Genomic DNA, 20,555 nt, shown 5'->3' with positions numbered 1-20,555 from the left:
CAAGGCAATGGTATTTGAGGTTTGATAAATTTATGAGAGGCCAAAATTATTCTAGAAGTCAATATGATCATTGTGTGTACTTCAAGAAGTTGCAAGATGGATCTTTCATTTATTTGTTGATATATGTTGATGATATGTTGATTGCCTCAAAGAATGTCGAAGAGATTGAGAAATTGAAGAAGCAAATGAAAAATGAGTTTGAGATGAAGGATCTTGGTGAAGCGAAGAAGATCCTTGGCATGAAGATCACTAGAGATAGAGAGAAGGGTTTGGTCAGTTTGAATCAAAGACAATACCTTTAGAAGTTGATTCGAAAGTTTGGAGTTCATGATTCAACCAAACCGGTTAGTACCCCTTTGGCTCCTCATTTTAAATTGAGTTCTCTACAATGTCCTAAAACTGATAAAGAGAAGCTGCAAATGAAAAATATACCATATGCAAATTTGGTTGGTAGTTTGATGTATTCAATGGCATGCTCTAGACCAGATATTGCTCATGCAGTTGGCATGGTGAGTCGATATATGCATAATCCAGGTAAAGAGCATTGGCAAGCAGCTAAGTGGATATTGAGGTATCTCCATGGTACTCGAGATGTTGGTTTATGCTTTGAGAGAGATGACTATGGTATTGGTCATTTTGCAGTTGGTTATGTTGATTCAGATTATGCAGGTGATCTGGATGGAAGGAAGTCTACTACAGGCTATGTGTTTACTATGGCTAAAGGACCAGTTTGTTGGAGGTCCATTTTGCAGTCGTCTGTTGCCTTGTCTACTACAGAGGCTGAATATATGGCAGTTGCTGAAGCTATAAAGGAGGCCATTTGGATACATGGGCTGATTAGAGATTTGGGGGTTGATCAGAAGCAGGTGGAGGTACATTGTGATAGTCAGAGTGCCATTTATTTGGCTAAGTATCAGGTTCATCATGCGAGGACCAAGCACATAGATGTGCGTTATCACTTTGTTCGTGAAATTGTTGGTGAAGGGGAAATCATTCTCCAGAAGATTCCAACTAAAGACAACCCCGCTGATATGTTGACTAAGGTTGTTGGTGTAGCCAAGTTTGTTCATTGCTTGAACTTGGCTCACATTTTGCCTATATAAAGAAGGCGTTGAGCAGTAGGAGTTTTGGAGCATTTGGCTCGGCATGAGTTGTTCTCTTGCTAGTGTTTGGGAGTGATGTTGTGTGTTAATTGTGTTGGTTGGCTTATCATGGCGTTTTTCGGAACTTGGCCAAGGTGGAGATTGTTGAATTGTGGCCAAGTGGCCAAGTGGACAACAAAACAAAACAACTTTCGGCTAATAAACAAACCAAAATAAAAAAAGGTGAAAGACATCATGATGAGGAGGCATCATGATTATGTTTGTTGAAAAGAAAAATTGATGGTCATGATGATGTTTTTGAGTTTTTTATTGGGTGTTTTTGTATTGATGAAGTGAGGATACGGAAGTGAGAATGATAGAGGAAGTGTGCACCATTTTTCTGTTTTAGTAGCCCATCTTTGAGAGAGCAAAGAGAGTTGCAGAGAGCAGAAAACTGAGAGCAGAAAAGAAGAAGAAGGTGCTCTTCTTTTTGGTTAGCAATCATCCATCATAATTATTGTTGTAATAGCTTTGAGTTACATGTATAGAGAAGAAATTATTCATTATATTTCTTTCTCTATTTGTTTATGTGGTGTGTGAGAGCTATTGGGTGTATTGGGTTATTTGGGTTGTGAGATTGCCAACACTTTGTAAACTCCCATTTGATTGATAGTGGATTATTAGGTGAGCTCCTACTGCTCCGAGGACGTACTCCAGTTACACTGACTGTTGAGGAACCTCGTTAAATCTTGGTGTCTTTAATATTTTGTTCTTGCATTTTCATTTGATATATTTCTTGTGGGTTAGCTTGAGTTGGTTCCAAAAAGGTTTGGTGCTATCCTAGCACAACAAAAAACATCGCATATCTGATGCTTTTCGCGTCATTGTTTGGTTTTGGTTTTGGTTTTTGCAGTTCGCGCTCAACTAGCATATGATCAAGAATGTTGGTTCTTCTAAATTCTGCTTCGAACGGTGAACGACGTGAGTGCTTGATTTCCAATATGACACTAGCCCTATTCTATACTATTTGTATTTGAAATATATTTTGCTAATTAAAATGTGGCCATTTTTTGGTTTCAAAGTCCTTAAACATGTGTCCAATCGATATTCGGAAAATGTTTTGACTAAATTATTAGAAAATCATGGCTAAAAAGTATATTAATGATGAGGAAATTTGATGGGTTGAGAATAAAGATGAGTGTGGAAATATTACGGAGGAGGAATTTGACACTTTTGATTTCTATCGTCTATTATAGTTTTATAGCCGAAATGGTCATTGAAATTAGCATAACTGATCATTCCGAATCTTGAGATTTAAGATCTATAGAAGTGGTCTATGACTTTATCCATCATCAATCATTTTGATCATTTCGTGTAAAATTTTCATTAAATAAGGTTAAATGATAAAAAAATTCTTAAGTTTTATCAAATCATTTTGGCTCATTGTTTATTAAATTGAGAGTGTTTTTGTTATTTTATATATATTTAATAGAATTTTTTACAGAATGATTCAAAATGAGTGATGGTGGACAAATTCTCCTTCTATCGATTTCAAAAATTTATAGAACACCTTACTCGCATTGAGTACTCCCAAACGCCACACTTCTCACATACAACTGGATCAAACAAACAACTCAGTAACCAAGACGGTGATACGATTCTGCGATCCTTTTGAGTTTTTGGTTTGACTAAAATACCCCGAGCTCCTGAATCTGCATGATTTGTAATTCGAGGGTAATTTAGTCATTCGGAACACAATTGGGCCGGGTTGGGGAGGGCTTCCCACTCGCAGGCGCCAAAGAGCAGAAAGAAAACGGCACGTGATGAAACCCGCGTTTAAGCGGTCAAATTCCCAAACGGTCATATTTTCCTCTCTTTAAATTTCAAAACCCCCATCCCACTCTCTCACTGGATCTCTGGATCGCCCTCTTTCTCTGCTCGTGCTCTCTCACTCTCGCTCTCACTCTCTGCTCGTTCTCTCTGTGTGCGTCCGAATTTGAAGCCCAATTCAAATTTGTTGCTCTCTCTCTCTCTCGCTGTCGCTTGATCTCTCTCTAGTTGTTGAAATTGGAAGCTCGATTCAAATTTGGGGACGAATGCATCCTCTTCTCTGAGAAGGAAATCAACGACTTGTTCCCAGTTCCAGGTTCAGTTCTTGCCTTTTCTTCTACTTTATTTCTCGGTATCTTTAATTTCTGTCTGTCTAGCACTGTAACAAGAAACCCTAATTCCCAAATCCCTTATCGTGTTTGGAAAGTGTTGCTTTTTCGTCTTCCACATTACCGACTTAGGGTTTTGGTTTTCGCAGAAAGCACACCGCTTTCGTCTGTTTGTGTTGCGTTTCGTGAAGAAATTGGAGATGGGGGGGTCAAGATTTGAGGCCCACTGTCTCTTCTCTCAAGCGTCCGCGTTTCCCTGATTCCGATTCCGATTCCGATGATGCCGTTACGGTTTTGGGTGATACGGTCAAGAGGCAGAGGACTCATGATTTTGATGATGGTCTTTTGGCAATGGAGGACTCGATTAGGGAGCTTGATGATCTACTTCATCACGAGGGGTCCTCAAGCAGCACCACCGAAGCATATGATAGCTGGGATGATGATCTGTTAGGATCCTTAATTGACGAGTTTGAGCTTCTGCCTGATTCTGCTGTTGCGGCCTCTGCTGCAGACGAGGCTGCAGTTGTGCCTCGGCTAACTACTCATCTCGGTCATCATCATCACGAGATTGAGGAGGGGCCAAGAACCACGGATGAAAGAGAGTTGGATGATGAGGAGGACTTGATCACTGAATTCTTTAATCATATTGGAGGAGAGGATGATGAAAACCCAAATCAAGATCATGTACATCAAGCTACTGAACCTGATCACACTACTCTGCTCATCACCATCATCCCGTTCCCTCCTGTTCAAATCATTATTTTGCCAGTTGTGGTTGGAAACATAGGAAGGCCACGGGCCTCGGTTCTCCGTTTTCTCTTGATTTGCTTGCTCACCATCATCATCATCTAGAAGCGGAGCAGGAGGAAGAGGACTTTACACGGAGTATACATGCCTTTCGTGAATCAAGTTGTCAAGCTATTAGCGTCAGCTCTTGTTTTTATACTACTTGTAGAGTTCAAGAATTCAGATGAGCACGGTTACCTTTCAGCTTTTTTTTTTCCGACTTCCGGTTTAATCATAGTTAGTTTATTAGTTTTCGGTCTTTTTATTTACACGGAAGACGTGATACAGAACCGAGCGCAATGACATTCTAGGATTCATATAGCCGACCCCACTTAGTGGGAAAATGCTTTGTTGTTGTTGTGGATAGAATAGTTTTCAGTTTGTTATTTCGTCTAGCTGGTGGTCTTACTCTGTACTTTTGTCAATCTTGAGGAAATCTGTAGACAATATACATATGAATATACATGAAGTTCCCAATACTTTTGATTGCACTTACTTTTGTTCTTGTCATTTCTTTCAGCACACTTTGAGTTTTTGTTTCAATTTTCAGACATTGTTGTCGTAGCGAACAGTAGTACTCAGTTTTTCACTGTTTGTTTCGACCTCTACATTTCGTTTCATGAATAATCAATCTGGTAATGACGGATTCTGGACGTGTTTCTTATGAAATCTTCTCCAACATAGTTTTGGATAGGAAGAACATAAAGGTGCATTAGAGTTGGGAGAAAATCTTGTCACTTCTATGAAAAATGTATATGCAGCGCCATGTGAACATTGTGATTATGGCTTCTTGTGTCAATCATAGGAATTCGTGACTGTAGGTTAGACATAGGAAATAAAAAAAATCGTGATTTCCTATGATTTCTTATGTTTAAGTCATAGTCACGATTTCCTATTGCGAAATATATCCATATTGAGCAATTTTTATGACATTAGTACATCGTGACTATGACTTCTCGTGTCAATCATGCAATGCTATGTTAATAAAAATACGAAACAAATCTTTTTCATGTCGAAATCGAAACTTTCAATCCAACATTCACCCTTAAATGTTTGGGTTCATTAATCTAATATAAAAATCTAAAAAAAAATTGCCAATAGAATGCCGGAAAACCAAAAGAACCCAGCTGAATAAAAAATAGGCCAAGAAGTAAAAAAGGGAACCCAGCCCAATCGAAATTCTTTTTTTTTTCCTGCGTTATTCTAGTCATTTGGCTCACAATTTGCCAACAGGATCCTCTCCGGATCATTTTGGTAAGGATACTGAGGATCCGTAAATTATGTTCGTTTATCTTATATTATACAGTCAGTTTTTGTCAAGTACTGTTTGTTTAATTTTAAATAAAAATATTTAAAATAATTTTTGACCACACGATGTACAATAAATCGATATGATTCATGAATTTTCTGGATCCTCATAAAAAGAATCTGGCGAGAATCCAGATTCCACAATTTGGGGATTTAGGGTTTCGTAGATATGAAAATGCCACGTAATCCCGCGCTTAAGCGGTGAGCCTTGCAAGTTTGCGACGTTAACATCCAATTCCCAAACCAAACGGTCATATTTTCTTCCGTTTAAATTTCAAATCCTCTCTCTCTCTAGATCTCTCTCTCAAGATCTTTCTCTCTCGCTCTCTCTGCGTTCTCTCTCTCGCTCTCTCTGCGCGTTCGAATTTGAACCAGAACTAGAATTCAGTGCTCCAACAGTCTCCGGTTGAATTGAATTACAGAATACTCGAAATCGATTCCTCTTCAGTTGCTCTTGTTTGGGGACGAAGACGGCGATTGAGGAGACGTCGACGAGCTGCTCTCCTCGGCGAGCGAGCGAAATTGGCTTCCAGGTTTCCCTTTTTCTTATCTTTAATTTCTCGCTTATTTTCTCTTCTTTATTTTGTGCCCAAGAAAAATTTAGGGTTTTTGCTGCTGCATTTGTTTTGTTTTGAATTGCATTGAATTGAAATCGCGTTTAACAATGGAGGTGGGTTATTACGGTATGCCATTGGGTTTTCGGTTTCATCCTACTGATCAAGAATTGGTCAGTTCCTATCTTCGCGATAGAGCCCTCTCCGGAAAGCCCTTAGGCAACCCGTTTGTTCACGAGTTCAATCTCTTTGGACAAACACCACCCTGGGTGGTTTGGGAGCAATTCGGTGGAAATTCCCTACTCGATCAGGACTTGTTCTTCTTCTATGAGCTGCGTTCTAGAAGCGACAGCGATAGCCGCAGCAAACGCCAGATCGAAGCCGGAGGCACTTGGAGCGAAACATCCTCCGACAAAGTTTTAGGTTTGGACGGAATTCCAATCGGGGATAAAAGGCATTTCAGGTATAACAACAAGGGTTCTAACAACAATGGCGGCTGGCTGTTAGAAGAGTACAGTCTTCTTCCTAATGTGGTTGCTGGCCCCAAAGGTCGTTCTTTCGCGACTTAAAAGGAATCCGAGGTCTAGGTGCGGAAACAAGATGAATTCCTCAAGTCCAACTCATGACTTCAATGAGAAGCCACCGATTAAGAGGGCAATAAAAGAAGTATCGAATGAGAAGCTGCTGATTAAGAGAAAGAGAGCAAGAAAAGAACCGGGTTCACAAAAACATTCTAATGTGAATGTGATCACCAATACCCCTGCTGTTGTGCCTTTTGTTGGAACTGAAAGCAATATGATTACTGACACTAGGTATTGGGATCAGGAGTGCATAACCAACATTAACGGCAATGCAAAGCCGACTGATTTCTCTGATCAGGATAGTGTGATATTGATGAGTGATGTTCCTTCTTATCCCATATGCTTGGACGGCGACACTACCAATCACGACCAGGGGTGCATAAGCTACATTAACGGAAATGTGATGCCCATTCCCACTCATATTTCAGGTCATGAATATGTGCCACTGATGAGTGATGTTCCTTCTTCTCCGGTATTCTTGGGCGGCGAGGAATATCCTTTAGATGGTGAAGCAGTGCGTGGAGACATTAAAGAATGGTTGACAACGCTTGAAGGTAAATTGCCCCGGGAGTGGCCTCAAATTGACGAATTCAGCCAACCGTTAGACGGGTTCAATTACTGGACAGACTGTTTGTGGATGAGCGATTCTGTGAATGATCAATAGAGGGATGTATACGTGATGGCAGCTGTCTAATTTCCATGGCGTGCATATAGAAGCACAGTTATGATCAGGATATATTTTATTTCCATTCTTAGTATATATGCTTTGATTTCTTTTGGTTCATTAGTTAATTAAGAAATTTGGTATAGGTCTGATCCATTGCCTGCCTTTCATTTTGCTGCACCTCAGGTCTCTACTGCGTTTCCCCTAGTCATCTGTATGCATGTGCTTCTAGGATCGTTTCCAATTTTAATGCACTGAATGCTTTATAATTCATTTCTTTTCGACCCAAGTTTCTTACTTTCTTTTTATTTTAATTGACAGAAGGTTTCAAGGTTGATGATTTTAATTACTATACTAAATTTGAAAACCAAATTAATGTTTTCTTTTCCTTTGAATTACTCCCTCTGCATGTGTGGCTTGTGAGCGTGTGCAGGTTCTGTGTATTGTGCTTGAATTTTGATGGTAACATGGTGTGTAAGTGTTCAGTGTCAGTTTGTGAACGTGTTGATAGTTTTGTTGATGATAAGGACAATTATCATGTTTCTTGCCACTGTTTTTATGGATTTTTTGTGGAATGTAAGTTTTCTCTCTTTATTTTTTAGTATTCATACCTTAGTCTATATTAGATGTGTCAGTTCTGTTTTGGACCAGCAATGCAAGTTTCTCGCTGTTGTCCTCAGTTGTGTTTTTGGACTGTTTTGCTTTTACAGTTCTATTGGTCTTGACATCTTGTCCATAACTGATTTTCTTTTTACAGTTCTTTGATTTTCTAACTCCGCCCGTGTAAGTTTATCTTACGCTACCGGTCCCAAGCCCGGATAAAGGAGGAGGGGGAGGGCGTCAGGTAGTCGACAACCAGTACTTCGTTTTCACGTCGATTCCCTATTAGTTCTTTAATTTCTCTGCTCAACGGGATGGTCGTGATTCTAAAAAATTGAAGCACTTTATTCTTTCTTTACAAATTGCATCTCTTTAAGTACGAGGTAGGATGCAGAGCTCACATGCTGTTTCCTGTGTACTTTCTTTTGGTGTGGATTTCTTCATCATGTAGGACTAGTTTTTGAAGCTACTGTCTCTTAGGTTTTCAGTTTCAGTAGCTGTTGATGTTTCTGATATTATGTATGTCGCATTTGTGAGAGCATGACAATCCTCACAGCCCATATTTGACTGTCATTTTGATCATTTGAAAGAAATGCCTTCAACTGCATTTCTGATGTTTGTTATCGTTTGACATGCATAGAGACACACTAAGATGAATAAGTAATATAAATTATCAAATTATTCAAAATTTGCAAAGGGTCATCAATTTCCTGTTTTCCACGTCAGGTATTAAGATAGTGCACGATGATGGTCGTGATTTTAGATTTCAGAAAAGTCTTACCTTGTCGAATTGAACAACGCTTCCTTCTATGCTTTATACTCTTGTTTGTTATTCTACAATATTGACCTTCAAATTTATGTAAAGTCAAGAAGTATATATTGCAAGGAGGGCTGTTCCTCCCTTCGATAGTATATCATCTGCAGGCAAGGTATGCTTGCCTTTTCATGCTTCAATTTGTGGCATATTTGTTGTTTCATCTTGTCTATGTATGCACTTTTTGGTTTGAAGTGGTGGACTGTATTAAAATTATCTCATTTTGAAGAGTTCTTCAAAGTGTTGATTGTGGTTTTGCAGTTTGTTAGGCGTCTGCCCTGCTGCACTGCAGGGTCAGATAGAGAGGCAGTGAGAGAAAAGATGATGATGATCTTTTGAGATTCAATTTGGAAGCCTTGATGGGAGAGTTTGATCTCCTGTCTGATCCTGCTGCTGCTGCTGCGGCCTCTGTTGCAGATGAGATCGAGACGGGGCAAAGAACAACAGTTGAATGAGATGATTATGAGGACTTGATTGCGAATATCTTTGATCATATTGGAGGAGAGATGATGCGTAGTGAGTACCCTAACCAAGATCATGCACAACAACCTGCTGCACCTGATGACAACTGCTCATCACCATCATCATTATCATCGTCATGATCTTGAAGCGGAGCAGGCCGAGGACTTGTGTCAATTTTGTCTAGCTGGTGGTTTTCTTCTGTATTTTTGTCAATCCTGAGGAAATCTATAGACAACATGTACTCTTTTCGTCGGTATATGATGCGTGGAGGAGGGCCAAAGCACCTACCTTTTACTGTTCCTCACTCTCAAAGTCAGTTTTTACAACATTGTTTGGTTAATTTGTTGAAAAGCCACAGGGACGTCCCCCGTGGCCTTGACACCCGAGACTTGCTCACAATACTACGGTGTTATTCCACCACTTCCCCATTTGCTAATTTAACAGATTGTCGTGTCGAAGTGTCTTCTATTGTGCTGTAGTGTGAATGTGAAAGCAGTTCTGGCTGTTGCAGATTTAGAGAGGAAAGGCACAAACCTATATTCGACATAGCGGAAAAGTTTAAGAATGCCTGGAAGATCAAATCTACTTCGACGTGTAGTTCCATATGTTGGATAGTGGCCAAATTAGGCTAGGAAACAAAACAAAAGAATGAAAGAAAATTGATGAGGGAACATCATGATGAGGATTATGTTTCCTTGTTTTGTGGCTTGTTTTGTTCCTTGTTTTGTGGCTTGTTTTGTTCCGTGTTTTGTGGTTTTTTCAAAGCCATAATTAGTTGGTTTTCGGCTGGAAGAAAGGAGGAGAAGAAAAGGGGCTGATTTTTATTTAAAGGAAAGGTGTGAACTCATTTTCTGAAGAGAGCAAGTAGAGCAGAGGAGAGAGCATTCGACTCTCCCATTTGAAACAGTGCTGCTCCTTCCCATTTGTTTGTAATCCCCCTTTGTTAGTGATCACTCAATCAAAGATATTTGTGCTACATTTTGTGGCTTTTGGGAGAGGAGGAATTTGGTATATGTTTCTATCTTCTCCATTTGTTTCTTTGTGAGAGTGAGAGCTATTGGGTGTATGTGGGCTTTGGGTTTGAGAGTTAAAACATCAATTTGTAATCTCCTTTTGATATTAGTGGAATTTTCTCGCCGTCTCGGAACTGGACGTAGGCTTACGCCGAACCAGTATAAATCCTGTGTCATTTGGATTTTTGTATTGTCATATTTTGCCGAAGTGGGTTGTGGGGTGTAAGCTGGGCTTGGGTTTAACACGGGCAAATTACTCTATTGCCTATTTTCCAATCAAATCCAAGGGGTGGGTATTTTATTCATTTTTAAAGTATGGCAGTGGTTGGTTGGCATTGGTGTTTGGATCAGATTGAGATGGGTTGTTGTCGGTGGGTGTGAGATTTAGTGAAAGGAAACCACACACAGATTGAAGAAGGAAGAGGTAGGTTCTGCGTCATCGTCATCCTTTCCGCTCTTCGTTTTCTATTTGTTTCCTAGAAATAAATATCACAAGCATAATGATGCACCATCAACCTCCATCATTCAGTGGATTAATTTGTTGAACATGTATGAAATATCGTGAATCATCATCAGCAAATAACACAAGGCCGCAAGGCAGAAGAGCTTCTTTCAATAGCATAATGATGCACCATCAACCTCCACCATTCAGTGGATTTCAAAGTAGCATAAGCAGACCAGGATCACCACCAGTACCTACTTTCAACTTTAATGGCAATATTGTTGAAGGAATTAGAAATCCAATCCTGAGATATAGGTTAAGAGCACCAGGGTTTTCTGATAGGCAACAGGTTCTCTTAGATAATTTTTGGAATATCCAGATAAAGCAGCCAAGCATGAGGTTAGATCATGAAAAATTAATTAGAGCCTTGGAACAAGAGTTTGATAGTTTTAATTTTAATTTCCATCAAAGCCAGCATCATATTCATTCTCTTGAGCATAACCCTCAAGTCATCTCTAGAGAACATTATTAGTCTTCCCGACAAGCGTGGAGTTGACGATTGGAATTTTTGAATATTATTAGTCTTCAATATGACCACGCTAACTCCATGTCCTGATTTGTAGAATAGTAAACATGGAACTCTAATTGGACCACAGAACTATGTTTGAAGATTGACGATGGTAATGGTAAAGGTTTTTTTATTAGTACCTACATATTGTTAAATACATCCCATATAAATATATATTATTAAATCATTCATGTATCTTAATATGAAATAGTAAAAGGGCGAAAATGCCCCTGATTTTTTCGTTCCATTACCGTTTTGCTGCCTGCTTCACACAGTAAAATACCTGTATTGCCCATGTTGTGTGTCTATGACCGTCGAGTTGTGGCACAAAGAAAGATAAAATAATTAATTAAAAAACTAACAAAAATTTATTTAAAAAATATGACTTAAATCAGGCTACATGGTTTCTGGCGCACAACACAATAAAAAATTATAAAAAAATTGAATGCATGGACAAAATAATTATTAAAAATTGAATGCATGGGCCTCGGTTCTCCATTTTCTCTTGATTTGCTTGCTCACCATCATCATCATCATCTAGAAGCGGAGCAGGAGGAAGAGGACTTTACCCGGAGTATACACGCCTTGTGTGAATCAAGTTTCAAGCTATTAGTGTCAGCTCTTGTTTTTATACCACTAGTACAGTTCAATAATTTAGATGAGCACGGTTACCTTTCAACTTTTTCTTTCCGACTTCCGGTTTAATCATACTTAGTTTATTAGTTTTCAGTCTTTTTATTTCACGGAAGATGTGATACAGAATTGAGCGCAATGACGTTTTAGGATTCATATAGCCGACCCCACTTAGTAGGAAAAGGTTTTGTTGTTGTTATTGTTGTTGTGAATAGAATAGTTTTTAGTCTGTTATTTCGTCTAGCTGGTGGTCTTACTTTGTACTTTTGTCAATCTTCAGGAAATCTGTAGACAATGTACATTCATGAAGTTCCCAATACTTCCAATTGCACTTACTTTTGTTTTCGTCATTTCTTTCAGCACACTTTGAGTCTTCGTTTCAATTTTCAGACGTTGTCGTGTCGCAAACAGTAGTACTCAGTTTATCACTGTTTGTTTCGACCTCTACGTTTCGTTTCATGAATAATCAATCTGCTAATGACTGATTCAGGACGTGTTTCTTATGAAATCTTCTCCAACATAATTTTGGACAGGAAGAACATAAAGGTGTATTAGAGTTGGGAGAAAATCTTGTTACTCCTATGAAAAATGAATATGCAACGCTATGTGAACATCGTGATTATGGCTTATCGTGTCAATCATAGGAAATCGTGATTGTGGCTTGGACATAGGAAATTAAAAAAATCGTGATTTCCTATGATTTCCCATGTCTAAGTCATAGTCACGATTTCCTATTGCAAAACATATCCATGTTGAGCAATTTCTATGACCCTAGTGCATCGATGTGAATAAAAATAAGAAATAAATCTTTTTCGTGTTGAAACCGAACCTTTCAATCCAACATTCACCCTTAAATGTTTGGGTTCATTAATCTAATATAAAAATCTAAAAAAATTGACAATAAAATGCCTGATAACTAAGAGTGTGGATCCTGAGGATCCATAAATCATGTCCGTTCATCGTATATCGTACGGCCATAAATTATTTTAAATAATTTTATTTCAAATTAAATATGAATAATATCTGACAAAAACTGACCGTATGATGTACGATGAACGGACACTATTTGAGGATCCCCAACATCCTCACAAAGAGAATCCAAAGAGGATCCTCATTCGATAAGCAAAAGAACTGGACCCAGCAGGAAAAAAAATGGGCCAAGAAGTAAAAAAGGAAACCCAGCCCAATCGATTTTTTTTTTCCTGTGTTATTTTAGGGTTTCGTAGATATGAAAATTCCACGTGATTAAAACCCGCGCTTAAGCGGTGAGCCTGCAAGTTTGCAACGTTAACATCCAATTCCCAAATCAAACGGTCATAATTTCTTCCATTTAAATTTCAAATCCTCTCTCTCTCTCTCTCTCTCTCTCACTAGATCTCTCTCTCAAGATCTTTCTCTCTCGCTCTCTCTGTGCGTTCTCTCTCTCGCTCTCTCTGCGCGTTCGAATTTGAACCAGAATTAGAATTCAGTGCTCCAGCAGTCTCCGGTTGAATTGAATTACAGAATACTTGAAATCGATTCCTCTTCAGTTGCTCTTGTATGGGGACGAAGACGGCGGTTGAGGAGACGTCGACGAGCTGCTCTCCTCGGCGAGCGAGCGAAATCGGCTTCCAGGTATCCCTTTTTCTTCTCTTTAATTTCTCGCTTATTTTCTCTTCTTTATTTTGTGCCCAAGAAAAATTTAGGGTTTTTGCTGCTGCATTTGTTTCGTGTTGAATTGCATTGAATTGAAATCGCGTTTAACAATGGAGGTGGGTTATTACGGTATGCCATTGGGTTTTCGGTTTCATCCTACTGATCAAGAATTGGTCAGTTCCTATCTTCGCGATAGAGACCTCTCCGGAAAGCCCTTGGGCAACCCGTTTGTTCACGAGTTCAATCTCTTTGGACAAACACCACCCTGGGTGGTTTGGGAGCAATTCGGTGGAAATTCCCTACTCGATCAGGACTGGTTCTTCTTCTATGAGCTGCGTTCTAGAAGCAACAGCGATAGCCGCAGCAAACGCCAGATCGAAGCCGGAGGCACTTGGAGCTAAACATCCTCCGACAAAGTTTTAGGTTTGGACGGAATTCCAATCGGGGATAAAGGGCATTTCAGGTATAACAACAAGGGTTCTAACAACAATGGCGGCTGGCTGTTAGAAGAGTACAGTCTTCTTCCTAATGTAGTTGCTGGCCCAAAGGTCGTTCTTTCCCGACTTAAAAGGAATCTGAGGTCTAGGTGCGGAAACAAGATGAATTCCTCAAGTCCAACTCACGACTTCAATGAGAAGCCACCGATTAAGAGGGCAAGAAAAGAAGTATCGAATGAGAAGCCTCTGATTAAGAGAAAGAGAGCAAGAAAAGAACCGGGTTCACAAAAACATTCAAATGTGAATGTGATCACCAATACCCCTGCTGTTGTGCCTTTTGTTGGAACTGAAAGCAATATGATTACTGACACTAGGTATCAGGATCAGGAGTGCATAACCAACATTAACGGCAATGCGAAGCCGACTGATTTCTCTGATCAGGATAGTGTGATATTGATGAGTGATGTTCCTTCTTATCCCATATGCTTGGACGGCGAGACTAGCAATCACGACCTGGGGTGCATAAGCTACATTAACGGAAATGTGATGCCCATTCGCACTCATATTTCAGATCATGAATATGTGCCACTGATGAGTGATGTTCCTTCTTCTCCGGTATTCTTGGGCGGCGAGGAATATCTTTTAGATGGTGAAGCAGTGCGTGGAGACATTAAAGAATGTTTGACAACGCTTGAAGGTAAATTGCCCCAGGAGTGGCCTCAAATTGATGAATTCAGCCAACCGTTAGACGGGTTTAATTACTGGACAGACTGTTTGTGGATGAGCGATTCTGTGAATGATCAATAGAGGGACTTAGAGGTGACAGCAGCTGTCTAATTTCCATGGCGTGCATATAGAAGCACAGTTATGATCAGGATATATTTTATTTCCGTTCTTAGTATATATGCTTTGATTTCTTTTGGTTCATTAGTTAATTAAGAAATTTGGTATAGGTGTTTACCTGGGCCTTCTTCTCTGCCGTACTGATCCATTGCCTGCCTTTCATTTTGCCGCACCTCAGGTCTCTACTGCGTTTCCCCCAGTCATGTCTATGTATGAGCTTCTAGGATCGTTTCCAATTTTAATGCACTGAATGCTTTATAATACATTCCTTTTCCACCCAAGTTTCTTACTTTCTTTTTATTTTTATTGACAGAAGGTTTCAAGGTTGATGATTTTAATTACTATACTAAATTTGAAAACCAAATTAATGTTTTCTTTTCCTTTGAATTACTCCCTCTGCATAAGTGGCTTGTGAGCGTGTGCATGTTCTGTGTATTGTGCTTGAATTTTGATGGTAACATGGTGTGTTAAGTGTTCTGTGTCAGTTTGTGAACGTGTTGATAGTTTTGTTGACGATAAGGACAATTATCATGTTTCTTGCCACTGTTTTTATGGATTTTTTGTGGAATGTAAGTTTTCTCTCTTTAATTTTTAGTATTCATACCTTAGTCTATATTAGATGTGTCACTTTCTGTTTTGGACCAGCAATGCAAGTTTCTCGCTGTTGTCCTCAGTTGTGGTTTTGGACTGTTTTGCTTTTACAGTTCTATTGGTCTTGACATCTTGTCCATAACTGATTTTCTTTTTACTGTTCTTTGATTTTCTAACTCCGCCTGTGTAAGTTTATCTTACGCTGCCGGTCCCAAGCCCGGATAAAGGAGGAGGGGGAGGGCGTCAGGTAGTTGACAACCGGCACTTCGTTTTCACGTCGATTCCCTATGAGTTCTTTAATTTCTCTGCTCAACAGGATGGTCGTGATTCTAAAAAATTGAAGCACTTTATTCTTTCTTTACAAATTGCATCTCTTTAAGTACGAGGTAGGATGCGGAGCTCACATGCTGTTTCCTGTGTACTTGCAGTTCTTTTGGTGTAGATTTCTTCATCATGTAGGACTAGTTTTTGAAGCTACTGTCTCTTAGGTTTTCAGTTTCAGTAGCTGTCCATGTTTCTGATATTATGTATGTCGCATTTGTGAGAGCATGACAATCCTCACAGCCCATATTTGACTGTCATTTTGATCATTTGAAAGAAATGCCTTCAACTGCATTTCTGATGTGTTTGGCATGCATAGAGACACACAAAGATAAATAAGTAATATAAATGATCTAAATATTCAAAATTTGCAAGGGGCCATCAATTTCCTGTTTTACACGTCAGGTATTAAGAGAGTACACCATGATGGTGAACATCGCACTCATAGGTTGTGATTTTAGTTTCCTATTCGACATTATTGACCTTCAAATTTATGTACAGTCAAGACGTATATATTCCAAGGAGGGCCAATGCACCTACCTTTTTCTGTTCCTCCCTTCGATAGTATATTATCTGCAGGGAAGGTATGCTTGCCTTTTCATGCTTCAAATTGTGGCATATTTGTTGTTTCATGTTTTATATGTATGCACTTTTCAGTATGAAGTGGTGGAGGGTATTAAAATTACCCTCATTTTGAAGAGTTCTTCAAAGTGTTGATTGTGGTTTTGCAGTTTGTTAGGCGTCTGCCCTGCTGCACTGCAGGGTCAGATAGAGAGGCAGTGAGAGAAATGTATGATCTTTGAGATTTGATTTGGAGGCCTTGATTGGAGAGTTTGATCTCCTGCCTGATCCTGCTGCTGCTGCTGCGGCCTCTGTTGCAGATGAGATCGAGACAGGGCTAAGAACAACAGATGAATGAGATGATTATGAGGACTTGATTGCAAATATCTTTGATCGTATTGGAGGAGAGATGATGCGTAGTGAGTACCCTAATCAAGATCATGCACAAATAAGATTATGCACACTTTGTTTGGTTAATTTGTTGAAAAATGTACATGAAATTATTGGTTGTTTATTTCAGTGACTCGTTTTTACATCATATCCTGGAAATGAAAATTTGATGATAGGATATATTTTTTCACAGCATTCTTTTTTCAAAGAGAATCTAAAAGAAGAAAAACAAGCCATTTTCAAAGAGAAGGTAATCACCCAATGTGTGTGGGATAGAGAGGGGGAAGCTAGCCAAATGTGGGATTCCATGGCTAGTTGTATCCGAAAAGTAGCAAAAGAGGTATTAGGAGAGTCCAAGGGCTTTGCCCCACACCAAAAGGAATCTTGGTGGTGGAATGAGGAGGTACAAACAAAGGTGAAGGCTAAGAAGGAATGTTGTAAAGCCTTATACAAGGAGAGGACTTATGAAAATGGTGAAAGGTATAGAAAAGCGAAGCAAGAGGCGAAGAAAGCTGTCAGAGAAGCTAAGTTAGCGGCTTACGACGATATGTATAAACGACTAGATACCAAAGAAGGAGAGTTGGATATCTATAAACTATCTAGAGCAAGGGAAAAGAAGACAAGGGACCTAAACCAAGTGAGGTGCATCAAGGATGAGGATGGAAAGGTTCTTGCTACAGAGAACGCGGTTAAAGACAGATGGAGAGGTTATTTTCATAATCTTTTCAATGAAGGACATGAAATGAGTGCTTCTTTAGGGGAGTTGAGTAACTCAGAAGAGTGTAGAAACTACTCTTTTTATCGTCGAATCCGGAAGGAAGAAGTGGTTGTAGCTTTGAAGAAGATGAAGCATAAAAAAGCAATAGGCCCAGACGATATACCAATCGAAGTGTGGAAACTTTTGGGAGAGACAGGTATAACATGGCTCACTGACCTTTTCAATAGGATTTTGAAAACGAAGAAGATGCCAAATGAGTGGCGAATGAGCACTTTGGTGCCTATCTACAAGAATAAGGGCGAGGTACAAAATTGCATGAACTATAGGGGTATTAAGCTAATGAGTCATACAATGAAGCTCTGGGAGAGAGTCATTGAGCATAGATTGAGGCAAGAGACACGGGTTTCGGACAACCAATTCGGGTTCATGCCAGGGCGCTCAACCATGGAGGCAATTTATCTCTTACGAAGATTGATGGAAAGATATAGAGATGGGAAAAAGGATTTACACATGGTCTTTATAGATTTGGAAAAAGCGTATGATAGGGTCCCAAGAGACATTCTTTGGAGGATTTTAGAGAAGAAAGGAGTACGAGTAGCATATATCCAAGCTATAAAGGATATGTATGAAGGAGCAAAGACTGCCGTAAGAACTCATGAAGGACAAACCGAAAGCTTTCCCATAACTGTAGGATTACATCAAGGCTCATCCTTAAGTCCTTACCTTTTTGCGTTGGTAATGGATGAGTTAACAGGACATATTCAAGATGATATTCCTTGGTGTATGCTTTTCGCAGACGATATAGTGTTGATAGATGAAACTCAGGAAGGGGTAAATGCAAAGCTTAACCTTTGGAGAGAAGTGTTGGAATCTAAAGGTCTTCGCCTAAGCCGATCAAAGACAGAATATATGGAGTGCAAGTTCAGTGCAAATGGAGGCCAAAACGAGTTAGGGGTGAGGATCGGAGATCAAGAAATACCAAAGAGCGACCGTTTTCGTTACCTAGGATCTATCTTGCAAAAGAACGGAGAATTAGATGGAGATCTCAACCATAGAATACAAGCTGGATGGATGAAGTGGAAGAGTGCATCCGGCGTGTTGTGTGACCGCCGTATGCCACTGAAGCTCAAGGGAAAATTTTATAGGACGGCAATAAGGCCGACGATGCTGTATGGCACAGAATGTTGGGCGGTGAAACATCAACACGTACACAAAATGGGTGTAGCGGAGATGAGGATGCTTCGTTGGATGTGTGGGCACACGAGAAAGGATAAGATTAGGAATGAGGATATCCGGGGTAAAGTAGGAGTAGCCGAAATTGAAGGAAAGATGAGAGAAAATCGGTTACGGTGGTTTGGACATGTGCAAAGAAGGCCTACTGACGTTCCGATTAGAAGATGCGACTATGGGACAGAGGTTCAGGGCCGAAGGGGTAGAGGAAGACCTAGGAAAACTTTGGAAGAGACTCTAAGAAAAGACTTAGAGTACTTGGATCTAACGAAGGACATGACACAGGATCGAGCACAATGGCGTTCTAAGATTCATATAGCCGATCCCACTCAGTGACTTGGATTTTCCAAGTCTCCAACCGAGAAGTTTTCCTCACTCGGGAAATTAAGGGAACACTACCCCAACCTACATGCTCCACTCAGAAAGCTTCAACATACAAGCTTTAACAAAAGAAAATTCAAAGAACTTAGCGAAGAAGGCTTTGGTGTATTTAACACAAAACGTTGAAATGAAGGAAAGCTTATTTATTGATATCCCCGATAAGCTACAAATATGTACATATACATGAGTCAAAATAAGCACACAAGAGGGAGCCTTCACAAAGGTTGCTTAGGAGAAGTCTCAGCAGTCGGTAGAGCCCCAGAAAGAGAAGGCACCGGAGGGGGATCATTTGGAGCCTCAGTACTGGATAGAACCCTAGAAGGAGGAGGCATCAGAGGTTGATCATTTGGAGCTTCATTACGCGGTACAGCCCCAGAAGACGAAGGCAATAAATGCCTTTGGAACAAACCCACAAATCTCTGATGATCAAGTAAAACCTGACCATCAGTTTCCTTCATCTGGTCAAGCTTCCTCTTCATGTTTGTAGCATAGTCATGTGCGAGTCGGTGCAACTGTTTATTCTCATGCTTGAGCCCTCTAATCTCCTGTTTGAGACTCATCACTTCAGCCGCCAATGATTCAACTTGGCGGGTTCGAGCAAATAGGCGTTGGGCCATATTAGACACAGAACCTGCACACTGAACACTGAGAGCCAGCGAATCCTTAACAGCTAACTCATCAGACCGTTTGGAAAGTAGTCTGTTATCTTTGGGAGTGAGAAGGTTCCTGGCCACCACCGCAGCGGTCATATCATTCTTCATCACGGAATCCCCAACGGTAAGAGGACCAGTAGGGGAGACGAAGGATGGGCGCCATATGTTGTCTGGAGAAGGCGGGGCTGCCTCTTCAACAAGGTTCAAGTCAAAACGACGGTCGGAGGGGCTAGACATTTTCAAAGGTGTTGAAGAGAGAAGAGGTCGGACAAATCAAGATCTTAGAAGTGCAAGAATGAAGCTTCTACTGGTGGAGATTCTAGTGTGCTTTGGAACTTAATGCCAGCCCCTATAAAAATCTGCACTCGACGAAGCTTCAGAAATCGAAGAGGCGCCTGCTCAGAAATCGAAGAGGCGTTTGCTTTCTCAAAAGCTGGGCAGCTTAGAGATCACGAGGGTTGATCTCAGAAATCGAAGAGGTGTTTGCTTTCTCAAAAGTTGGGCTGCTCAAAGACTACGAAGGCCGATCTCAAAAATCGAAGATGCGCTCGCTTTCTCAAAAGCTGGGCTCCCCAGAGACCACGAGGGCCGATCTCAGAAATCGAAGAGGCACCTACTTTTCCAGCCTTTTCCAGCCTTGTCAGCACCTGTCACACGCACACTCAGTTTTGCGGAAATTATGGGCATTCTGTCAAAGACTTCTGGGGAAGTAGAAAACACATGAATCTTACTGTTCAATCACCCACTTCCCACACGCAACAATAGCTCATGGGTACCACAGATAACTTTGCCAAAGTTCTCTGCCAAAGTTGAGCACGTGAAGCTTGCAGCTCCCACTACATCGCTCTGACCAAGAAGGGTAAAAGAATAGCAAAGAAACAACACTAACAAAGTTTAGACCCATAAATTTTGAAGGTCTAGCTACCATATTATTACCCACAAGGGTAAAGGAACAGTACCACTGCTGGATAATTGGAAAGTCCCTGTGTGTCAACCTCTGTGCTTCGTGGCAAGGTAGACTAGCAAACATGCCCAACCTTTACTCACATTCGAGAAAACACTCCCAATAAGATTGCTTGCTCCAAAATCGAAGAGGCACCGTCCTCCGAATCTCGAGAGCCAGACTCTC

The 20,555-nt window shown here is 40.3% G+C and overlaps 1 long non-coding RNA gene and 2 pseudogenes across 1 annotated transcript; all 3 read left to right on the top strand.

The window, feature by feature from the left end:
• The first annotated feature begins 5,650 nt into the window (after positions 1-5,650).
• On the top strand, positions 5,651-7,405 carry LOC139194896 (NAC domain-containing protein 55-like; annotated as a pseudogene).
• Positions 7,406-8,523: 1,118 nt separating this feature from the next.
• On the top strand, positions 8,524-8,868 carry LOC139194898 (uncharacterized). Its single transcript, XR_011579650.1, has 2 exons — positions 8,524-8,663; positions 8,810-8,868. It is a non-coding gene; the product is annotated as an uncharacterized lncRNA (long non-coding RNA).
• Positions 8,869-13,294: 4,426 nt separating this feature from the next.
• LOC139187521 (NAC domain-containing protein 41-like) lies at positions 13,295-14,862 on the top strand (annotated as a pseudogene).
• Positions 14,863-20,555: the final 5,693 nt, after the last annotated feature.

Source organism: Malus domestica, chromosome 04 (genome assembly GCF_042453785.1).
Source record: "Malus domestica chromosome 04, GDT2T_hap1".
Classification (NCBI taxonomy): domain Eukaryota; kingdom Viridiplantae; phylum Streptophyta; class Magnoliopsida; order Rosales; family Rosaceae; genus Malus; species Malus domestica.
Note: the sequence above shows the minus strand (reverse complement) of the source record. Positions and strands in the feature narration are given on the sequence as shown.